This window comes from Bubalus bubalis, chromosome 5 (assembly GCF_019923935.1).
Source record: "Bubalus bubalis isolate 160015118507 breed Murrah chromosome 5, NDDB_SH_1, whole genome shotgun sequence".
Lineage (NCBI taxonomy): Eukaryota > Metazoa > Chordata > Mammalia > Artiodactyla > Bovidae > Bubalus > Bubalus bubalis.
This window is the reverse complement of record NC_059161.1, coordinates 3,154,970-3,179,168: the sequence shown is the minus strand read 5'-3', so window position 1 is coordinate 3,179,168 and position 24,199 is coordinate 3,154,970. Positions and strand designations below refer to the sequence as shown.

Sequence of the window (24,199 nt, the reverse complement as noted above, 5' to 3'; positions counted from 1 at the left end):
TTCCTCTCACATTTCTCTTTTCAGCTCTGAAAGAATTTAGGGAGGAAGAAAAGCATGAGCTTCCATCGTAGTTGAGGATGCTCTTCTTTGTCTGCTGGTCCCAGCCTCTGCACCTACACACGCGGGGCGCGGGGCGCGGCCAGGCAGACAGCCCTCACTGTGAGAGGCCGAGGGGCTGTGGGAGCCAGGGGCTCACAGGCTACAACTTGCATGCTTGGCAAGGCTCAGATGCCATGGCTTGAATCTCTAATAAACCACTTGCTGCCTCTCCAGTAATGATACCCTGGGGCTGCTGGGAGGGGATTCTTTTTATAGAAAACATACTCATAAGGATTTAATATTATCTCTCTGAACCCTTTGATTTAATAGAGTATTTTTTTTTTTAACTTTCCCCTTTATTCTGTAGACCCTGTGAACTGAACCAGGGTTAATTCTTGATGTGGCAGTAGGATGAAATCAACGTCTCTTTACTGAGCTCAAGACTCTTTTTCCTTTTGCACCATGTGCTTAAAAAGAAAAAAAAATAAAGTATCTTGCCACTGAATGTCTTTTTACAGACTGAAAAGACTTTTTAGGTTAAACAACATTTGTTAGGTTTTTGATGCAATCAAATGCAATTTCAATCTTCTTGAAAGATCCAGCCCTGCCTCTCGAAAATTGCACATATGTGTCAGCTTTCCATTTTTCTCACTAGTGTTTTACACATGAAGTCTATTTTCACTGAGAAAATGGAATCTTTGTGTCTTTGTCTCTGCACTCCCTGCTCTCAGGCATGTTCTGGCAGCGGCTTTGACTGTCTAAGCTCGGGGGGAGGGGCCTGGCCGTCATTTGTCAGCTCCCCTTTGCATCTGTAATTTCTGGCCACTCAGCAGTATTAGGGGGTCTCAGAAAGGGGGCGAGGAGCAAGGGGGGAGAGTTTGTCTCTGATGAAAGCCAAATTCTGCCTAAGTGCCCGAATTAACGACCAAAGAGAGAGAGGAGAGTCTGAAGAACTTTTATTGTGCTTTAATGCAAAAGGGTTTTTTTTTGGAAATGGCTAATTTACAAAATCGCACATGGTAACATTTTCAGATCTCAGCTGAGAAAGCCCCTGTCCGTATTCTGTTACCGTTTTCACTGCTTTTAGCTTGGCATTGGCTCATGAAACGATTTTAATTTTCCACCAGTGGCTTCTGGTTATTTCTGCCCTTCTTTCCTCCTAACGTAACTGACAGGTCAATTAAACATCAGCATTTTTTTAATCTGGATTTCCCCCCATAACTATTTTGCTTTTCTTCTAAAACTTCCAGATGTTTTGGCTCCTTTAGGATTTGAACGCATGCAAGTATATTTGCTCCTATTTCAAAGGCAGAGAGCTAGATGGACCGACCAGATGTTTCTCTAGGAAAAGCTTGGTAATACACCAGAAATCAGGTCAGTATTTTTGTTTCTTTATAGATAACTTTACACTGGAACCTCTCTTCCTGTCTTTGAGCACTTTACAATTTGAGTTGATCTTGGAAACATTTTTGTCAGCGTTTAGAGTTCCGACTTCATGCTGTGATCCGTTAATTAATCGTCATAAAGAACATATCCAATTCTGTTATCTCAGTGTCTAGAGATGGGAATAGAAACTGCTGTGATTTGCTTTTTTTTAAATTATTATTATTTCTGTCTTTACCCCACCCCTCTGTGAGAGATAAGAGGTTGTAAGCTATACAAGGCAACAATGTATTTTAACTCCATTTCCGGCTTTGTACAAACATTAAAGGAATCACCAATGTCTTGCCTTGTCTGGAGGAGACTTGAAAGAGCCTCTAATGTACTTCAAGAAAACCTGCTTCCCATAATTAATAACAGGAAGCCGGGTAAACAGACATTTGCTGACACATGAAACTGAAACAGTAATATATACACAGAAACCTGGGAAATGCTGGTTACACAGAGGGCGGCTCAGTTGTAGATGTTTTTGAGTCCAGGGTAAGTGATCCTTCACTTTCCTTCACTTTACATTGCAAGGTGATCCCTGGCCATTTAAACACACGCTCAGAATAGTCACTGCTCCCCCCGTTAGTATCTGGAAGTGCTCCTCATTCTCTTTTTAAGATTTAGGCAGAAACACATTCTTTCCTGGAATATAGATTTTCCAGAAGTAAATAGGAAGAAAGACAAACTTTTCTTGTTTTTCAACATGATTATGAAATTTTTAAGCCCATTTCACTTCTGGAAATGAAAACATTTGGTGGGAAAATCTTGGTGTGTTATTGGGGAGGGGTGTATATTCGCAAGGTCTCAGGCAAACTAAATGCACCAGTCATTAGACAGAAGCAGAGAGCCCTGGGCCACTTGGCCCACTTGCCATTACAGCTCCAGACCAGCTTCCTAGGGAAGTAATGTGTCTTTATTGTCCCGCTGTATCGCAGAGCGGGGACTGTCTGAGCTGAGGACTGACCTTGAATGCAGCAAACTGATGTGACATGTGGTTCCCCTGCTTCTTAGAAAACGCTGGGCTTGATTTGAATCGGGGGATTTTTGTACAGAGTCAGCCGCTCAGCGTGCAGTTAATTTTGAGGTACAAGTGACTTGGTCCTTGTAAGTGAGATTTTTTTGTTGTTGTTGCTGTTAAATTTTAAAGGTCACTCTTTGAGAACGGTTCAGTGTAAAATTAAATTTCTTGGAATGTTTCTGGTTTTGTGGGATGAACAGGAGAATAAGGAATGATGGCAGAAGTGAGGAAATGCATGTGTTTTCAGATGTATTAGGGGATTTATTAAAGGATTAAGGATGCAAATTAAAGGATGCATTTTGACTAGTCTAGTGTAATAAAATCTACACTGTATCACACAGCCAGAGTGATGTACCTTCATGGTAAGCTCCCATGAAGGTCCCATGGTAAGTCTCATCCTAGCACTAGAAAAATGCAGTGTCTTGGGTACCAGGATTAGAGGATTTTGCATCCACCCAACTGATCTCAAAACTGAAAGCCAAATGTATTGTTTTCTTAGCTAATCTGCAGTAGATATAAATTTAAAGCCAGAGGTGTTATACTAAGAGCCAATTAGTTCCAGTTAAAAATAAATATAAATTGTTTCATGTTTTACATATACATGGATGAAGCAAAGTAAATAGGAAACACTTTTATCTCCAGAATCTTCTGTTTGTCGTGGAAACTGGAACCCATCCAATGGATATCTTAAGTTTAGAGAAACAACTGAGTTGGAGTGAGTGAAGCTGTGTTAATCGCAAGTGAAAACTAAGAGATTTTGTAAGCTGCAAAATGTCAGTGAGTTTGTAAAAGAGCAAGAAAGCTATGTAATGATTTAAAGTGATTAAAATTTAAAGTGTACCTATTTGGAATTTTTATTAAGTATAGGATGAACTATATATTGACTATTAGGAGTATACTAGCTATTCAGAATAGCTTTGTAAGGAAAGCACAAGTTAATGAATTTTAAATTATAAACAAAATGTACTGTTCAAGATGTTAGAGCCTATAGAAAGAAAAGGAAAGGCCAGGTAGTAGAATTATGCCATTTGAAAATTGATGCTTTGGAAAACAAAATATTTTTTCCAAAAGTTTTAGCTGAGGATCTTCTTGGAAGATTTTCAGGTATGAATTATAAACTCTTTACTGCTAACCATACATTTTAGTCATATGGAAACAATGATGATACATTAAAAAATAATGATTTTCACAGGCAGACTTATTACTGTACACCCTTGTCACAATATTTAAGCTGTTCTTAGAAGTGTTTCATCATAAAGATCGTGCTGATGATATGAGTTACATTGTTCAGTGAAGACCCCAGAGCCTCCAAGCTAAGCTTATGCTTGTTCCTTAGGTCGGTTTGGTTGAACAGAACTAGCAAAGTCTGGTAAGAGTAATAGTTTCTCTCCTTTCCTGGACTTCATCAGAGTACAATGTCTTTATATGCACCTGAGAAAATTTGGTGTATTTATCAAGAGAACAATAAACTCACAATTGTGACAAAGTCAGTAAATCCTCTTGCTTTCGTAGGAAACTACTAACTAAAGTTTCTTAAAAATGAAATATGAAAGACAAAAAAAAATTACAGATAGTAACCTCAGTATTATATGGGGCACAGGTCAGTATTTCAAATAAAGAGCTAAAATATATAAAGCACACTTACAAGTTAGCCCTGCATAAACGTTCTAGGAGTAACGTCCTTTGGTTCAAGCGGCTTGTGTATGTATGTGAATTTCACTCCTCTGTCTGTTCATCATATAAATGTTCTCTTGATGAGTGCTCATCCCCCTTTTCCAGCTTCTATTTGCTTTTTAGGAAACTGCCTCAGGAAAAGCTGAACATCTATTTCCTGACTTCTGCCTTTCCCTCTTCTATTTTGATGTGTGTGTATTTATGTATGTATTCAGTCCTTTGCAAATTTTCTCTGAAAGCTATTTCAGAGAGATAAACTATATGGATACGAATGGAAGCTGGCAGAGGTATTTATTGATTATTGACAGACGGCTGCCTTCTTAGAGCTTTAGGCCTTACTGAGTCTATCCGGTACCCAGCAAGTTTCCATTACAAAGCTGGGAGATTTCTTTTGTGACTGTCAGGTGTGAACTGGGCAATGTCTGTTAAGACTTGGCTAGGAAAGAGTGCAGGGTACACATTTTTTGGCAGAATTTGGCAGTTTCGACATGACCTTTCCTGCTCCCTCTTAAGCATCATCGCTAGGATCAAACAGAACCCTGAGACTCTTCCACACTTCTCAAAACAAGGAAGTGCTTCCAAACTTCAGCCAGGTTTCTGGAGAGCTTTCTGTCTTGCGTTTTGTGTGCTTCAGTTAGCCCATCTCGGGATACTTCCTGTCATTGTCATCTTTCTAAACACTGCGGCTTGTGATGCACATTGAACCCGCTGCTGGAAAACCTATTATTTTGTTCATAATGAGCTAGCAGCAGAAATGATTACGATTGAAGGGCGGTTTTTAAGCACGAACAAGCGACGGTTGTGAAAGACCGACCCTCCAATGAGGTAACAATTAAAACTGTCTTCATAGCATAAACATAGGTCACACCTGGACAGTTGTATGGCCCATCAGTATCAGGAATGCTGATTCTTCTGTAATAACAGAAAGGGCCTGTGATATAAAGATCGACCTCTTTTTATTTCATTTTTTTACTTTACACTAAGCGTGAAGAGTGAACTATGACTGCCACTCAATTAATGCTCTTCTTTTTTCTTTCCTGACCTACCAGTTACACGTCTTCTTCATTTAAAGGAAACCAAATTGGCTTTGCTGGAGGGGAAATTATGTTTATAAATTTTAATTTTAGAAAGTAAAAGCATAAAGTGTGTCTTGGCGGTTTAACAGGTCGAGTCTATTTCATCCATGATATATTTGGAAACTGATTTAGTTCTGCTTTATAAAATCTGAGGATATTTAATGGCAAATGTAATTGTAAAGTATAAGTTAGATTTTCAAATGAACATGACTATTTAAATGAAAAATTTGAATGATGGTGCTTAAAAGAATTTCTAACTTTTAAAGGAATTGTGGATTTACTTATAAGTTGTTTATAAAACCTAAGGGCATTTTGTTGAATTTTACTGGCTTTCAGATAAAAGATTTACTGAAACTTTAAAAACATGGGTCATAAATTTTCCATGGGAGAGACCTACAGCAATGCACAAGTGACTTTTTTAAGAACTGATGCTGGTCACTTCCATCTTTCTATTCCGTGGGGTAAAATATACCTAAAGTTTTCAGCTCACTGGTACTGAAGTGGCATTAATAGGCTAGTCAACTGTACAGACAGAATCAGACACAAGTAACCCCTGCCTGTTTCTGCAGATTCTTCATTCCCTAGATAGGTATCCATTACTGCTGTAGACAGGGTGTGTGCCCTTTCATTTGGCAGGCCCTGTTGCTTCACTGGGGTCCACATTTCATAGGATGGGAATAGAACCAGCAACCATTTATATATCTGGGAAAAATAGATGCATTGACGAGGAAAACCATAAATTCTTTTCCTTTTTGATATGTTTTGCACTTCCTCTTGTAAATTCAGTGGCAACAAGCCATCCTCAAGCCAAATTTGGTACATGAGTTTAATTTATAATTTCATATAATAAAAATTCTTGCTTTAACAATGTTTACTAAGCAAACATTCAACACTGATTTTTTTTGGCATAAAGCACAATTAATTGCACATAATACAGCAATAATTTTTTAAATAATTAACTCCTACAAAGTTAACATTATTCAGATTGTGAAATTTATTGTTATTATATTATACAGAGAGAACTTCCTTATTTTTTATATTATCTGACTAAATTTCTCTGTGAAATTTATTTTCATTATATTATACAGAGAGAACTTCCTTATTTTTTATATTATCTGACTAAATTTCTCTGTGTAATTTCAAGAGGAATTGTTTGGTTATGGCCTTAAAGCTCTATGAGAAAATATGTGTAAAGTGAATTACTGGTTTCATAAACTTAGATATTTGTGATGTTTGAGGTTTTGAGTGGCAATGTACTTTTTTGTTGATGGGATTAGAAAATGTTGGACCCCGGGACCTAACAAAAGGGCCAAATAACCATTTCACTGTGCTCTTCCTTCATGCTTAGTATAAGCGCTGAAAACAGAACAAGGAGAAACAGAAGACCCGGAGCATAATAGCCTCTGATTTCTCCTCTTACATAATCTGTTGAAAACAACTAAAATAAGCCATTAGGGTTGAAGCCTGTCTGACTTTCAGATAATCCAATAGGCAAAAAGTGGGTCTGAAACTCAGTGACTCTGACAGGATAAATCATTTTATCCTACATACAGGGAATCCACACACCTCCATTCAGCATCTTCTAAGACAGGAAGCATCCCTTTAACATCTGTGTGGGGACCTGAAAGGTTTTCGCTGGAAGGCACCCTGCATGTGCGCGCTCAGCTGCTTAGTCGTGTCTGATTCTCTGTGACCCTGTGGACTGTAGCCCGCCAGCCTCCTCTGTCATGGGATTCTCCAGGCAAGAGTCCTGGAGTGTGTTCCCATGTCCTTCTTCAGGGGACCTTCCCTACCCAGGGACCAAACTCGCATCTCCTGTGTTGGCAGGTGGATTCTTTACCACTCTGCCACCTGGGAAGGCCCAAAGGGGCCCCAGACACCCTCTAACTGATGAGACTGTTCCTAACAAGTGTGCAGAGTCATCCTGAGCACCCTGGGTGACCACTCTTATTTAAATAGAGGTGCTCCTTTCTGTATCTCAACAGAACCTTTTGCCAGTAAATACGGACTGAATGAAATCCCTGACTCACATCTGCAAATTCTCCTACTATCCAGGATTAGCAAAATGGTGAGGAACATGAAAAGAGATGACAGAACTCCTCTTTGATGAAACAAAAAATGGTTAAAAATTCCCTTTGGACACTTGGAAAAATACTCATTTTAGCACAGGGAACTCTACTCGGTGTTCTGGATGACCTAAATGGGAGGAAAATCCAAGAAAGAAGGGATATATGTATGCATATAGCTGATTAATTATGCTGTACAGTAGAAATTGACACAACATTTTAAAGCAACTATACCGCAACGCAGGAGACTCCAGTTCGCTTCCTGGGTTGGGAAGATCTGATGGAGAAGGGATACGCTACCCATTCCAGTATACTTGGGCTTCCCTTGTGGCTCAATGGTAAAGAATCTGCCCGCAATGCGGGAGACCTGGGTTTGATACCTAGGTTGGGAAGATCCCCTGGAGAAGGGAAAGGCTACCCACTCCAGTATCTGGCCTGGAGAATTCCATGGATTGTATGGTCCATGGGGTTGTAAAGAGCAACTTTCACCTCTCTACTTCACTTCGGAGATTAACACGACATTGTAAAGCAACTATACTCCAATCAAAATTAATTTTTAAAAAAGAATAAATTGGTAGACTTCATAAAGTGTCATTATTTAGATCCTCAGCTGAATGGCAGGCCTTTCTTCAGATCATGTCACCTGAGGGCTTATTCAGGAGTCAGGTCTTCAGAGAACAGGAGCTGTGTCTAAGTTCTAGATTATTCTTCCTACCTCTAGGCCAAAATATGAACCACAGGACCATCCACAGATGCAGAATGCATTCCATTCAATTTGAGTTTCCGGAGGATGGGATGGGAAAGGGAAAGAAATAAATTCTTGACTCAAGAGGCCTAGAGTTTTTTCTGAGTCAGGTGTAGGTCTAGGAGAAATATGCAGGAAAAAGTCTAGTGGAGGAAAAATGACTCACAATATGTGAGGGGGAAGCCTTTTTAATGTCAATGTCCATATTTCTTGTTCAAAATATGGGTAATTGCATCATGCATTCTAAATATAATAGCAACCAAGACTCTCTAAGAACAGTTAAATTCTTATTCGAGAACAGGAAGGAAAGAATTGGTTAGAATCCTACTGTTTCAATAAAAAGCACTGTTGAGCACAATACTGCTATTTCAATAAAACCTATTCTTCTTGTCTTGGGCTCAGTTGTGTCTAACTCTTTGCAACCCCATGGACTGTCGCCCACCAGGCTCTTCTGTCCAAGGGATGCTCCAGGCAAGAAAATACTGGAGTGGGTTGCCATTTCCTCCTCCAGGGGATTTCCCGGCCCAGGGGTCAAACCCACATCTCCTGTGTCTCCTGCATTGCAGGCAGATTCTTTACCAGCTGAGCCATCAGGCTTGTGAGAGGATTGGTTAATGACTTAGAGTAAACACATAGGTGATTGAAAATTTTTTCAGGATTAAAAAAAAGACATCATTGGCTAATATTTCAGAATAAATAAATATATGTATCATCAAGAATAGCAACAAACTCACATTTGTACTCTTAGAAAGAGTTCCTTAAATGGCATTTTCAGGTAGGCTTTTAATAACATTTAAAATTTAGACACATATTTCAAAACAAGGCTGCAGAGGAAATATCACTCACTGAGTGTGAGCGCTCCCCCACACAGTCACTTACTAGAATTGCTCAAATATAAATTATTGCATTATTGCTTGCGGCCTATAAAATAAGAGTATTGCTAAAATTCAGTACACCAGCCTTTTGAAAATAAGATGCTTGTGATTTTTTATGAAGTTAACCATTTAGTTAATATTCAGAACTTTTCCTAATGCTAAAAAAATACTTTACATATGACCTTTCTGTTCAAAATTCCTCTTAGGTATGCAGAAGACCACTGGCAAAACATGAGATTGAATGGAAGGAACAACAGCTTTGGAGCTCTGGGATCTGGCTTGCCTTCTGACACAAAGCCTGTCACCCAGGTATCTCTGAGAACAGGGGTTAATCCTAACAGCTGAGGCACCAGAGAGGAAGGTGGGGCATGATTGTCCAGATGCATTGTTATCACAGAGTCCCAGTAGAAAGGGAACTTTTCTTTCATCCACCTCTGGTAGAACCCTACTCAGTAACAGCTTAAAAGAGTAATGTGACCTTGAAAGTGAAAGTGAAAATCGCTCAGTCGTGTCCGACTCTTAGGGATGCCCGTGGACAATACAGTCCATGGAATTCTCCAGGCCAGAAAACTGGAGTGGATAGCCATTCCCTTCTCCAGGGGATCTTCCCAACCCAGGAATTGAACCGGGATCTCCCACACTGTGGGCGGATTCTTTACCAGCTGAGCTACAATGTGACCTTGGTTCTAACAAAACGTATGCAGCATTCAGCCACTTCTCACCACTCCACAGCTACTGCCCTGACACCAGGACCTGCACCTCTTGCCTGGCCCCTGGCTCTACAGTAAGTGCCCTGTGTAAGAACAAGCTCCATTCTGAGAGAATGTTCATAAATCCAATTTGTTTGTAAGTCCAACAAAGTTAGCTTAGGGACCTAGATAACACAATTGGCTATATAGTACTGTACTATAACCAGTTTGCTTGGGCTTCCCTGGTGGCTCAGATGGTAAAGAATCTGCCTACAATGTAGGAGACTTGGGTTCGGTCCCTGGGTTGGAAAGATTCCTTGGAGAAGAGAATGGCAACCCACTCCGGTATTCTTGCCTGGAGAATCCCATGGACAGAGGAGCCTGGAGGGATACAGTCCATGGGGTCACAAAGAGTGGGACAAGACTGAGCGACTAACACTTTCACTGCAACAGATTTATAATAGTTTTCACACAAATAATACATAAAAAGCAAACAAAAAATAAAGAAGACATTTCTAATCTGATAGTTCAGGACCTTGAATTAAGTACAGCAGCGGGCACACAGGGGCTGAATCCAGTGAACAGGCAAGAAGGGTTACTGACCGGAGGAAGGAGAGGAGGTGAGAGACGGTAGAGCTGGAGGGTCATCAGCGACAGGAGATGGAGGACAAGCTGTGATGTCGCTCACATCTGACGTTGATGGAATGCAGTTTGTATCTTGGAAAGTTGGCCACCTGAAGGTTCATATGTAGGGGACTTACTGTACTGTCCTAAATGACTCCCACACTTCATCACTACTTATCACCACCAGCCTAGCCAACTCTGATCTTCACACAGAAGCCAGAGGGACCCTTCTAAACCTAGATCCGAGTCACGTTAAGTCCACTGCCCAAGCTCTCCAACAGATGCCTATCTTGCACAGAATAAAATCCCAAATCTTTAACTGTGTCCTGCAAGGGCCCTGCATGGTCAGCTACCCCCCACGTTCACACCGGCTCTTGCCAACCTCTGCCTGTTCACTCTGTTTTAACTGTGATGGGCTCTTACTTTTCCTCAAGAACCAAGTAACCTCCATGCCTCTGGGCACTTGTACTCACTGTGCCCTGGTCTGGAAAGTTCCTCTTTGGATGTTGCTGCTGCTCCCACTACCTTTTCATCTAAGGCTCAGTTCAAAGACCACCTGTCCTAGAGGTCTTTCTTGATAGCCTTTGATGCAAACTCACACCCTGCTTACTGGCACCTTATTGATTTTACATGTATTTACTGTAAGCAGGGAATTTGTTTACCATCATCTGCTCAGCAGCAAGAAGAGTGTCAGATCTAAAATATAACTAAATATTTGTTGGAAAAGACGCTAATGCTGGGAGCAGAGGTTGAAGATTGAAGACAGGAGAAGGGGGCAGCGGCAGATGAGATGGTTGGATGACCACCGACTCGATGGACGTGAGTTTGAGCAAACTCTAGGAGATAGTGAAGGATAGAGAAGCCTGGCCTGCTGCAGTCCATGGGGTCACAAAGTTGGCCACAACTTAGCGACTGAACAAACAACAAGATATTTGTTGAATGAAAAAGTGGATGGAGAGCAATTCATCTCAGAAGTGTTAGCCGTACATCTCTTAGGGTTGCATCCATTTCCTGCATCCTATGGCCTGCTGCTGCTGCTGCTGCTAAGTCACTTCAGTCGTGTCCGACTCTGTGCGACCCCATAGACAGCAGCCCACTAGGCTCCTCTGTCCCTGGGATTCTCCAGGCAAGAATACTGGAGTGGGTTGCCATTTCCTTTTCCAATGCATGAAAGTGAAAAGTGAAAGTGAAGTCGCTCAGTCGTGCCTGACTCTTAGCGACCCCATGGACTACAGCCCATCAGGCTCCTCCATCCATGGGATTTTCCAGGCAAGAGTACTGGAGTGGGGTGCCATTGCGTTCTCCATCCTATGGTCTACTCTTCTCCTAATCTTAAAATGGTACTTTTGTTTTATGTCATTTATTTCTCAAAGTTATTCTTTGATAAGCTCTTTATCTGTAGTTTTTAATGATTAGCACACAGGGCATTCTCCCATTCAAAGATTTTTATATTCAGCTTATAAAGAGAATTGGGACTGCTTGCTTATGACAGTTTAGACAAAGAAAATTTAGTACGCTTAAAAGTGTTAGCGCTGTTTCAGTTCTAGGACCTGCTCTTGGATTTCTGTGAGGGTTTTTCTCAGTTCTTATCTATTCATTCTACATCACAATGATATTCACTTTGCACCTATTTAGTGAAGAGTAGTCTTCTGAGTGACTGAAATCCTACCTTCAGGGATTGTTCTTCTAAGAATGAAAAAAATAACACAAGAACAAAATGGAGACTGCCCTGAACGGTAGAGTTAGACCCTTAGTGTTTAAGGAAGGGACTAAGTTCAACAGAGCTGGGAGAGGTGGGTTGGAGATGGTGACGTTTGAGTTAGGCTACATTTGGACATTCAGAGAAGAGCAGGGACAAGTCATTTCAATAGGAGGAAATAGCAGAAGCAAACCAGGGAGGTATATGGAATACAAAACAATAGGTTCACATAATAATGGGAAACCTTGGTCCATGGCTGTTTACACACTTAATTTTTTTCTGTGTAAGAGCACACTAGGTCTAATATACACATGGTCTAAATTTAAATGCACTTCTGTGTGCACTTGAAAAATACATTTAAAAAGATAAAAACATTCTAGAAAGTTTCCCCTAATTGTGTAACATAAAACAAAAAAGATGATGATCAAGGTAGATGAGAATATTCAATAAGTAATAATTACTTACTATTCCAGGCAATGCACACAAATCTAAATTTGATTCCTTGCAGGAAAAAAAAATGCATAAAAATGTTAACCATTTTCTATAGTCGATGTCTTGGGAAATGTGCCACATGCATTAGACAACATTTTAAATGTGTTAACATTGTCAGGTCTTTGCTTGCGTGGCAAGATGCTTTGCCTGCATCTGCGTGTTGGAATGTGTTCCATCACATTCATGCTGAAATGTGTATCCAGCGAATATAAACATGGTGAACTTGCTAAGAAACCTGGGGGTAAAACTGTTCTTCCAAGTCTACGTTGTGAGTGAGAATCAACATTTTATTTCCCATGTGCAATTTATGACTTAACAACTTTCTTGATCCATCACATCACTGGCAGATACACGACAAAGGAAGGGAATTCTGCTTTAGTTAGAATACCAGCTTTGTGCTTTTTTTTTTTTTCCCCACCCCAAAGCACCTTTCAGTTCACGTGGTTTCAGCATTCCTGTGCAAAGTGGATTTGGAGGCTTGCAGAGCAGTGATATCGGGTGTTGGGAACCAGGCCAGTGTCAACCCCTCAGGGACCAGCGTGCTCCAGAGACGAGCCACCTGAGTTGTCCCCACCGCGGGCTGCGTTCGCTGTGGACTTTTCCAACCTCGAGAGCTACCTGGCTGGAAGCCGCACTGACGGAAGCGCATCCTCCCAAGGTGTCAGTGAGGACAGAGGCAAGGACGAAAACTAGCAGCTGCTGGGTTAGCGTTTCGTTAGTAGAACAAACACTCTGGGGAAAGCACACGTTCCTCTTCATGCTGGGACCATTGTTCAGTTGTCGGCAATGACGTTGTTCCCTCATCTGAACTGAGGCCCGAGCTGTCCTTCCAAGGCGCCCCTCGCATCCTGCCCCGGCCCCCTGCTTCGTAATCCACAGTGGGCGGCCAGTGTGTGTGAACGACGCCGTGTGTAGGGACGAGCTCGGTGCGATTCCCAGCATCGAGCGCTCCGGGTGTGCGGACTGGGCTTCGCTGGAGAGCGCAATGCGGTCTGTTCCTCTGTCCACCCGGGACGGTTTGTGGGAATCCTGTGGCAGACGGCTTTGCACAGGGAATCCTGTGGCAGACGGCTTTGCACAGCCCCTGCAGCGCCTCTCGGGTCTCCAGCATGCCATCCACCCTGTGGACGGGCCTGCAGCCCCCTCACCTGCGGCAGAGTCCTTAAACACGTCTTTCTCTCTCCTTCTCCTCTTTCTTTTCTCCCTTCTCCTTCCCTTCCCTTTCCTTCCTTTTGTCTTTCTTTCTCTCTTCTTCTCCTCCCTCTTTTTTCCTTCTTCTTTTCTCTCTTTCTCCACAGACCACCTACTGGTATCTCTGGGGAAGCCTCACTGGTCCAGGAGTGGTGGCTGTCTTAAAGTTGGCTCCTTGAATACTGAGCAGCCTCCTCAGGGGTGTTTGGCTGTGAGGCTCCTTGGTGAATCCTGTCTCTCTTAGAATGATGCTGGGACTAGGTCAGGAGAAATCCGTTTTCTGTATTGGTTTCACCTGTGCACCAGAATTATCCTGCCAGGCAGGAGGGGCTGTTCCAGGCATCACTAGAGCATCTGTAGAAAGTCTGTGCAGGAAGCCGGGTGGTTTTGAAGGTTATTTCTGCTCTGTGCTCAGCCACCCTGCTGGAAGCTGCCCCCAAGGCGGAGGGTTGGTCTCAGGGCGAGGGCGAAGAGCAGAAGAGGGTGCAGGAGAGATAGGAGGGAGCCCCGGGTCCTGTCGGCAGTTGCAGCAAAGTTGTCTCCAGACCCTGCAGAAATTCATGAATACTACGTGCTGAAATGACTTGGCTAAAGATGTTTTCTTCTCTTGGTTATGATGAAAGACAAATATTTGGAGACGACTTTTATCAAATATGAATCTCAGGCCACAAACTGTTCACTTGACAATTTATTGAGGGGGTTTTAGAAGGAGCCTTTTTAGTAGAAGTGTTGAATGGAATCCTTCATTAAAAGAAGGTGGTTAACGGGATGCTGAGGGCGGAGGGGCTGGCTTGGCTGGGGAGTTACCTGTCCTGCCCTCTAAGGTCAGAGCCCCATCTGGAAGCCCTGGGCAGGGTGGAGGGAACTTGCTTCTGGTGTAAATCCTCAAGGGCTCTCCCTGGGGATTGGTGACAGGGTCACTTCAGCCTTGGGTCCCCGCTTCCCTGTGGCAGATTCTCACCTTATCACCACGTGTGTCTGGGTATTTGTCAGCCACTTTTTGAATATCAGTTTAGAGAAAGATTCAAAGATGGGGTGTTTTCTTTCACCTTAAAGCTACCTTTTCCTATTTATCTGTTTTATATTCTACTTTCATTTCTTTTATGTGTATCTTGCGCTTCCCTGGTGCTTCAGGGGTAAAGACTCCACCTGCCAATGCAGGAGGCGCAGGTTAGATCCCTGAGTCGGGAGGATCCCCTGGAGAAGAAAACAGCAAACCACTCCAGTATTCTTGCCTGGGAAATCCCATGGACACAGGAGCCTGGTGGGCCACAGTCCATGGACTCACAAAGAGCCGGATGCAGACTTCCATGTGGAGTAATTCAGCACCACAGTCCTCAGCTCTCTTCCTTCTGTTCCAGACGGGCATTTCATTGGAAAGTTTGGGAGGAAGAAGTGGGCAGGGGAGCCAGCAGATATCCATGTCTCTTTCTTGGGTGTGTGTGTGTGTGTGTGTCTGTCTGTCTGTCTGTCTCTCAATCACTCTGCTCCTCCCCCTGAAGAATTGTTCCACCTGCAGACTGCGCATCCCTGTAGGACCTTCTGCTTGCTTCCCAGCCCACGAGCTCTTAGGTGTGAGCCACAGTCTTCAAAATGATCATCAGCAGCAGTGATAGCAGTGATATTCTCTCTCCACCTGTTTTACTTTTCATTTTATTTCGGAACTTGACAGGGGAACGGGGTTTGATTTCTTGAGAACCCAACCATCTAATGTATCGCTTGAAACAGACAAAGCCTTGTCTTCCGCATGAAAACGAAATATCACTAACATGTATCTGCCCATGTTTCATGCTATTATTACCAATGCCCCATTTTCTTTTTAAATGGTGACTCAGAGCTGTGTGCATAGTAGGGCCTACTCTGACGTATTCTCATTTTTTCCCTTTAAACCATACATATCAGTGTATTCAATTAGAAGTGCCCATACTTCATTTTCTCTGGGGGTAAAAAGGATAATCTGTACCTGAGTTTGGATAATCAGTCAAATGATTACAAATTAAGAGTTTTGATGGCAAACACCTGTACTTCACCTTCCTCTGCTCTACGAGGAAATATAAATTTGGCCCAAAACGCAGCGAACAGTTGTAACGGCTTTCTTGTTCTGCGTCTCAGCACAGGTTGTGCTGTTGTGCAGAACTGACGTGTGCCGCCATTACGATCCTTTCAATTCCTCATGACTCGCGGGCCCGCGAGGCGCTGAGGTGGAGGCCCAGGACTCCGCACTATTACTGAATTATGATTTCTTTACCCTTCCTTGAATGTCCCCATTAATTCAGAGGAGGTATTTCCCTCCAATGAGAATATGACAATCTCCCTTTTCATTTGCTTTCTCGGCAATTGGAACCTCCGCACCACGCGTCTAGCATCCTGACGTTCAACCCTATAAAAGCAAGAGCAGTTTCATCAGAAGTCTCAACACTGTGTGTACTGGGGGCCAGGAGGTGCTCTACAGAGCAGCTCGTGACAGATGACGCACATCCGGCAGGGAGGGGGAGACTCTTGGGGGCACACCCTATTAGCTGCTCTCAGAGCTGCTGGGGATCCCACAAGGAAGAGAGCAGAGAACAGAGTGCCAGGAGCGCCTTTTGTTACCCTTGAAACCTCTGCAGAGGTGGCGCTGCATACCTGAGTCTCTGGCCATCTAGAAACACAGCTGCTGTTTCCAGAAGCCTAACCAGCTTCCTTCTGGCTCCTGGTCAGAGGGCCCCAGCCTCCCTCAGGCTTCATGCTGTGTCCCTCTGCCATCTCCTTGCAATCCATTTTTAAAAAGATTTTTAAATTTATGTTTAATTGAAGGATAATTGCTTTTACAATGTTGGTTTGATTTCTGCCATACATCAACACGAATCAGCCATAGGTACACACATGTCCCCTCGCTCTGGAACCTCTCTCCCACCTCCCACCCTTTCTCACCCCCCTAGGTTGTCACAGAGCCCCGGTTTGAGTTTCCTGAGTCATACTGAAAATTCCCATTGGCTGTCTGTTTTACATGTGGTCGTATGTAATATGCTACCATGCTACTCTCCATTCATCTCACCCTCTCCTCCAACAGTTCTATCCATGTGGTCTTGGAAACTCACCTGGCTTGACATCTTTTTAGCAGTTTTCTTTGGCACCTAACCTCCCAGGTCCACGCCCAGAATGAATCAAAACTCCTCATGTTGATGTGGCAATTTCTAGGAAGTATCATCCTGTCTTCTGGCTCAAATATCCCAGAAGGTTAACTGTGGATGAATCAAATTCAAAACAAGTCCCTTCCCATCTGCTCTGTACCCAGAAGGGAGTAGAAAATAATGAAGGCAGTACTGATGGATGAGATGGAATTAGATGAGGCTTCAGTGGTATGATAAAAGTTCTAAGAAAGTAGACCCACATTTCAATGTGACAAGTGGCAAGGACTCACTTGGCCATTGGACCAATGACTCTCCAATCAATGTTCCCTCAATTACTACTGCCACAAGACTCCAAGTCAATCCAGAAATCACAGCTTGATATAAGTATCCAGTCTCCATCTGTCTAGGCCCACAGGCATCATGCCATTGTTAATTCTACTGCTTGGAAATGATTTTGAGACCATTACTTTTTTGATTCTCAGTTCAGCTGAAAGAATTATGTAGTATGAGGCATTCAATCCACAAGAATAGCCCAGATCTAATCTTCAGATTTTTGAGGTCAAACCAGGTGGGACTGAGCTGACCCAGAACACATGGTCAGTGCTTATGCTAACTGTCCTCAGACCATGCCATCCAAACCCTCAATAATATCATTGGTTTGATGAAGGTGGGTATTGAAATCCCGAGAATGACATGAAAGAATTCCAAGATTCTAGGTGTTATTAGAATGTATCTGAGTACTTCCAAATGCCGGTAAACTTACTGGAACAAATGTTCTACAGCAGAAGCTAGTTGTTTGGTCACATACAAGATATTTATGCGTGGTGTTTCTTTCCCTTCATGACATAGACATTCTCTAGGAATTGAGGAGAATATGACTGCAGTCCACTGATAAGTACATTGTATTGCAGGCAATAGTCAAAAACCACACCCACGAAGAAGCAAAAAGGCCAAATGGTTGTCTGAGGAGGCCTTAAAAATAGCTGAGAAAAGAAGAGAAGTGAAAGGCAAAGGAGAAAAGGAAAGATATACCCATCTGAATGCAGAGTTCCAAAGAATAGCAAGGAGAGATAAGAAAGAATTCCTCGGTGATCAATGAAAGGAAATAGAGGAAAGCAATAGAATGGGAAAGACTAGAGATCTCTTCAAGAAAATTAGAGATACCAAGGGAATATTTCAAGACAGAAATGGTATGGACCTAACAGAAGCAGAAGATATTAAGAAGAGGTGGCAAGAAAACACAGAAGAACTATACAAAAAAGGATCTTAGTGACCCAGATAACCACGATGGTGTGATCACTCACTTAGAGCCAGACATTCTGGAGTGCGAAGTCAAGTGGGCCTTAGGAAGCATCACTACGAACAAAGCTAGTGTAGGTGATGGAACTCCAACTGGGCTACTTCAAATCCTACAAGATGATGCTGTGAAAGTGCTGCACTCAATATGCCAGCAAATTTGGAAAACTCAGCAATGGCCACAGGACTGGAAAAAGGCAGTTATCATTCCAATCCCAAGTAAAGACAATGCCAGAGAATGTTCAAACTACCACACAATTGCACTCATCTCACACACTAGCAAAGTAATGCTCAAAATTCTCCAAGCTAGACTTCAATAGTATATAAACCGAGAACTTCCAGATGTTCAAGCTGGACTTAGAAAAGACAGAGGAACCAGAAATCAAATTGCCAACATCTGCTGGATCATTGAAAAAGCAAGAGAGTTCTAGAAAACATCTACTTCTTCTTCACTGACTATGCTAAAGTGTTTGACTGTGTGGATCACAACAAACTGTGGAAAATTCTTAAAGAGATGGGAATACCAGACTATCTGACCTGCCTTCTGAGAACTCTGTATGCAGGTCAAGAAGCAACAGTTACAACTGAACATGGAACAATGGATGGTTCCAAATTGGGAAAGGAGAACATCAAGGCTATATATTGTCACCTTGCTTATTTCACTTCTATGCAGGGTGAAAGTGAAAGTGAAGGTCGCTCAGTATGTCTGACTCTTGGCGACCCCATGAACTATACAGTCCATGGAAATCTCCAGGCCAGAATACCGGAGTGGGTAGCCTTGCCCTTCTCCAGGGAATCTTCCCAACCCAGGGATCCAACCCAGGTCTTCCGAATTGCAGGCAGATTCTTTCCCAGCTGAGCACAAGAGTACATCATACTAAATGCCAGACTGGATGAAGCAAAAGCTGGAATCAAGATTGCAGGAGAAATATCAGTAACCTCCTATATGCAGATAATACCACCCTTATGGCAGAAAGCAAAGAAGAGCTAAAGAGCCTCTTGATGAAAGTGAAAGAAGAGGGTGAAAAAGCTGGCTTAAAACTCAGTATTCCAAAAATGAAGATAATGGCATCCAGTTCCATCACTTCATGACAAACAGATGGGGAAACAATGGAAACAGTGACAGACCTTAGTTTCCTGGGCTCCAAAATCACTGCAGATGGTTACTGCAGCCATGAAATTAAAAAACGCATGCTCATTGGAAGAAAAACTATGACCAACCTAGACAGCATATTAAAAAGAAGGGGCATTACTTTGCTGAAAAAATTTCTATATAGTTGAAACTATGGTTTTTCTAGTAATCATGTATGGATATGAGAGTTGGACCATAAACAAAGCTGAGTGCCAAAAAGAATTGATGCTTTTGAACTGTGGTGTTGGAGAAGACTCTTGAGAGTCCCTTGGACTGAAAAGAGGTCAAGCCAGTCAAATCTAAAGGAAATTAGAACAGAATGATCTCTATTCGTTTCCAAGGCAAACCATTCAATATCACAGTAATCCAAGTCTATGCCCTGACCAGTAATGCTGAAGAAGCTGAAGTTGAACAGTTCTATGAAGGCCTACAAGACTTTCTAGAACTAATACCCCCAAAATATCTCCTTTTCATTATAGGGGAATTGAATGCAAAAGTAGGAAGTCAAGAAATACCTGGAGTAACAGGCAAATTTGGCCTTGGAGTACAGAATGAAGCAGGGCAAATGCTAAAAGTTTTGCCAAGAGAATGCACTGGTCATAGGAAACACCCTCTTCCAACAACACAAGAGAAGACTCTACACATGGACATCACCAGATGGTCAACACCGAAATCAGATTGATTATATTCTTTGCAGCCAAAGATGGAGAAGCTCTACACAGTCAGCAAAAGCAAGGCCAGGAGCTGACTGTGGCTCAGACCATGAACTCCTTATTGTCAAATTCAGACTGAAATTGAAGAAAGTAGGGAAAACCACTAGACCATTCAGGTATGACCTAAATCAAATCCCTTATGAGTATACAGTGGAAGTGAGAAATAGATTCAAGGGATTATATCTGATAGACAGAGTGCCTGAAGAACTATGGAGGGAGGTTCATGACATTGTATAGGAGGCAGGGATCAAGACCATCCCCAAGAAAAAGAAGTGCAAAAAGGCAAAATGGTTGTCTGGGGAGGCCTTACAAATAGCTGAGAAAAGAGGAGAAGTGAAAGGCAAAGGAGAAAAGGAAAGATATAAGCATCTGAATGCAGAGTTTCAAAGAATAGCAAAGAGATAAGAAAGCCTTCCTCAGTGATCAATGCAAAGAAATAGAGGAAAACAATAAAATGGGGAAGACTAGATATCTCTTCAAGAAACTCAGAGATACCAAGGGAACATTTCATGCAAAGATGGGCACAATAAAAGACAGAAATGGTATGGACCTAACAGAAGCAGAAGATATTAAGAAGAGGTGGCAAAAATACACAAAAGAACTATACAAAAAAGATCTTCATGACCCAGATATTCACGATGGTGTGATCATTCACCTAGAGCCAGACATCCTGGAATGCAAAGTCAAGTGGGCCTTAGGAAGCATCACTGCAAACAAAGCTCCTGGAGGTGATGGAATTCCAGTAGAGCTATTTCAAATTCTAAAAGATGATGCTGTGAAAGTGCTGCACTTAATATGCCAGCAAATTTAGAAAACTCAGCAATGGCCACAGGACTGGAAAAGGTCAGTTTTCATTCCAGTCCTGAAGAAAGAAAATGCCAAAGAATGCTCAAATTACACTCATCTCACATGCTAACAAAGTAATGCTCAAAATTCTTCAAGCCAGGCTTTAAAGTACGTGAACTATGAACTTCCAGATGTTCAATCTGGATTTAGAAAAGGCAGATGAACCAGAAATCAAATTGCGAACATCCACTGGATCATCAAAAAAGCAAGAGCGCTCCAGAAAAACGTCTGCTTTATTGACTATGCCAAAGCCTTTGATTGTGTGGATCACAATAAACTGGAAAATTCTTTAAGAGATTGGATTACAAGACCACCTGACCTGCCTCCTGAGAAATCTGTATGCAGATCAGAAAGCAACAGTTAGAACTGGACATGGAACAACAGACTGGTTCCAAATACAAGGAGTACATCAAGGCTGTATATTGTCACCCTGCTCATTTAACTTATATGCAGAGTGCATCATGAGAAACACTGGGCTGGATGAAGCACAAGCTGGAATCTAGATTGCCAGGAGGAATGTCAATAATCTCAGATATGCAGATGACACCACCTTTATGGCAGAAAGTGAAGAACTAAAGAGCCTCTTGATGAAAGTGAAAGAGCAGAGTGAAAAAGTTGGCTTAAACTCAACATTTAGAAAACTAAGATCATGGCATCTGGTCCCATCACTTCATGGCAAGTAGATGGGGAAACAATGGAAACAGTGAGAGACTTTATTTTTTTGGGCTCCAAAATCACTGCAGATGGTGACTGCAGCCATGAAATTAAAAGACACTTTCTTCTCAGAAGAAAAGTTATGACCTACCTAGACATCATATTAAAATGCAGAGATATTCCTTTGCCAACAAAAGTACATCTAGTCAAGGCTATGGTTTTTCCAGTAGTCATGTATGGATGTGAGAGTTGGACTATAAGGATAGATGAGTGCTGAAGAATTGATGCTTTTGAACTGTGGTGTTGGAGAAGACTCTTGAGAGTCCCTTGGACTGCAAGAAGATTCAACCAGTCCATTCTAAAGGAGATCAGTCCTGGGTGTTCATTGGAAGGACTGCTGCTGAAGCTGAGACTCCAATACTCTGGCCACCTGATGTGAAGAGCTGACTCATTGGAAAAGCCCCTGATGCTGGGAAAGATTGAAGGCAGGAGGAGAAGGGGACGACAGAGGATGAGATGGTTGGATGGCATCACTGACTCAATGGACTGGAGTTTGAGGAAGCTCCAGGAGTTGGTGATGGACGGGGAGGCCTGGAGTGCTGCAGTCCATGGGGTCGCAGTGTTGGACACGACTGAGCGACTGGACTGAAGTGAATAATGACCTGACAGCACTTTGATGCACTATTAGAGCCAGTAATTACCTGATTAAAAGAGTTCCTTCAAATGACATGAAATAAGAAACCTTAATACAGATACGTCTATTTTTTTCTGAAAATGAATTGACACATTTGATTAATTGTTGAATTCTCATTTTCAAATACTTTGGGAATCAAGGAATACACTTTATCCTCAAATTATTTTGAATGTATATAATCGTTTTGAGGTTTCCCAGGTGGCACTAATGGTAAAAAAAAAAAAAAAGTCTGCCAATGCACAAATCGTAAGAGAGTCTGGTTTGATCCTGTGTTGGGAAGCTCTCCTGAAGGCAGGCATGGCAACCCACTTCAGTACTCTTGACTGGAGAATCCCATGGACAGAGGAGCCTGGCAGGCTATAGTCCATGGGGTTGTAAAGAGTCAGACACGATTGAAGTGACTTAGCACACACACTGAATATAATCCAGTGTTTATTTTTATAATTCTGAGAACTTTACTCCTTTGGTCTTGTATTGAAGATCAATTATCTTTGAAAGGCACTGAATAAGAACAATTTTTGAAAATGCAATTCTGCCCTTTGTCTAATTCCCAATTAAACTGACTAAAAAATATAATTACTTGAAATAGCTCCTTCTGTTGCATCCTGCATACTTAAAATGTTGCTTTCCTCAATTTTAAGATTTTTATGATAAAATTTCTTATTATCATAAAGAAAAGTAATTTTCTATGTTTAACTTCATTCTATATTTTAAATAAAATGACAGTTGATTACCTTGAGTACTTTTCATTTTATTCTGAATCAACTGTACTATGAACCCCTTGAGGGTGGAGAATAAGTTGTGGGGTTTTGATACAATCCTTCCTGTGTAGCCCTGTATTTAGAATAAATAACAGCTCAATAAACAGGACCTGAATGAAAATACCACAGTAATCTGGTGCCTATCTGTTCGCCTTGACCATAATCTTTAAAATTTGCCAACATCTCTTTTGCTTTCTACTCCTCTGGAACATAGTTTAACTTTACTCCTTCTGTATGTGGTAACACGCATGTTTCACTGAATGATTCAGAAATTGCTTCTGAATATGAGGTCAAAGAGCAAATGGGATGCAAATTATGGACAAGCATTCAGATATAAAGCTTCCTGACAAGAGTATAATGAGTCTTGCAATAACTATTCAACAACATTTGAAAGACCTATTAGAGCACTTATTTTTTCAGGAATTAAATAGTAGAACTTCTTTGGGAGAGCCAACATGACTTTAGAAGACAATTTCAAATTCATTGTAGAATTTGTCAGAAATGAAAAAGGATGCTGCTGACAGGAAACTCCCAGAGTAGCCTCCAGCCCATGGCTGTTACGGTGCCCTGGAGCCTCAGGAAAGGTTTTACTCTAGTAGACTCAAATTTCACAGACACACACTAGATTAGTGTTTTAAAATAGTGAATACCTTCAAAGATATTTTGAGTGAATGACAAATACATATGGCAGGAGTCCTTTCAGAGGTAGCATACAATAAAAAGCACTCTACTGCTGTCTGTATAATGAATGAGTGTCTGCAGGGAATCTCACTACGTGACATGAACTCAAGAACTATTTTCTTTTCTTTTTTTTTTTCCAGAAAGCTGAGAACTAACAAGAAAATTTTCGGGCAATGAGTTACATTTCTCCTCCAAGACAGAAGTTGATTTGAGTCAGAGTTTCACATCTAGAAATACCCAGTTGATAAATGCTTCCAGAATCACGAGAGAGAAAGTCTTCTGAGTCCAACCAAGTCTCCCATGAAACTAAATTTCAGTTGTTTACAGAAACTTTAGAAAATGCCAGACAAAATTTTAGAGGTGTGAGGTTTTAGGACTTCTAAGTACACAGTGTTAATCCTTGACAGAGCCCATTCACTCTGATTGAAAATTGAGATCGTCTGCATGTATTTCTTTCTTTTAACCATGAAAACATACACTGTGCTGACGGCCAGTATCTCCCCTGGTGCTGATGCTCAATAGACATTTTAGATTGATTATGAAATGGCTACATCATAGCAATTTGACAGCACCGTCCTTGAATATCCTGTTGTCCTTTTGTGAGGATCATCAGTGGCTATGTTCACTGGGATGGAGGCCATTATAGGCTGGACTTCCAGTTCACTTCATTTACTAAAATGCTCTGTGATTAAT

At 41.8% G+C, this 24,199-nt stretch overlaps 1 long non-coding RNA gene across 2 annotated transcripts; it reads left to right on the top strand.

Moving 5' to 3' along the window:
• The first annotated feature begins 921 nt into the window (after positions 1-921).
• On the top strand, positions 922-23,882 carry LOC123333614. 2 transcript variants are annotated; one of them, XR_006551004.1, is made up of 3 exons: positions 922-1,413; positions 9,128-9,230; positions 23,647-23,882. It is a non-coding gene; the product is annotated as an uncharacterized LOC123333614 (long non-coding RNA). The 2 variants fall into 2 exon arrangements; XR_006551005.1 differs by lacking the exon at positions 23,647-23,882 and adding an exon at positions 12,851-13,630.
• Positions 23,883-24,199: the final 317 nt, after the last annotated feature.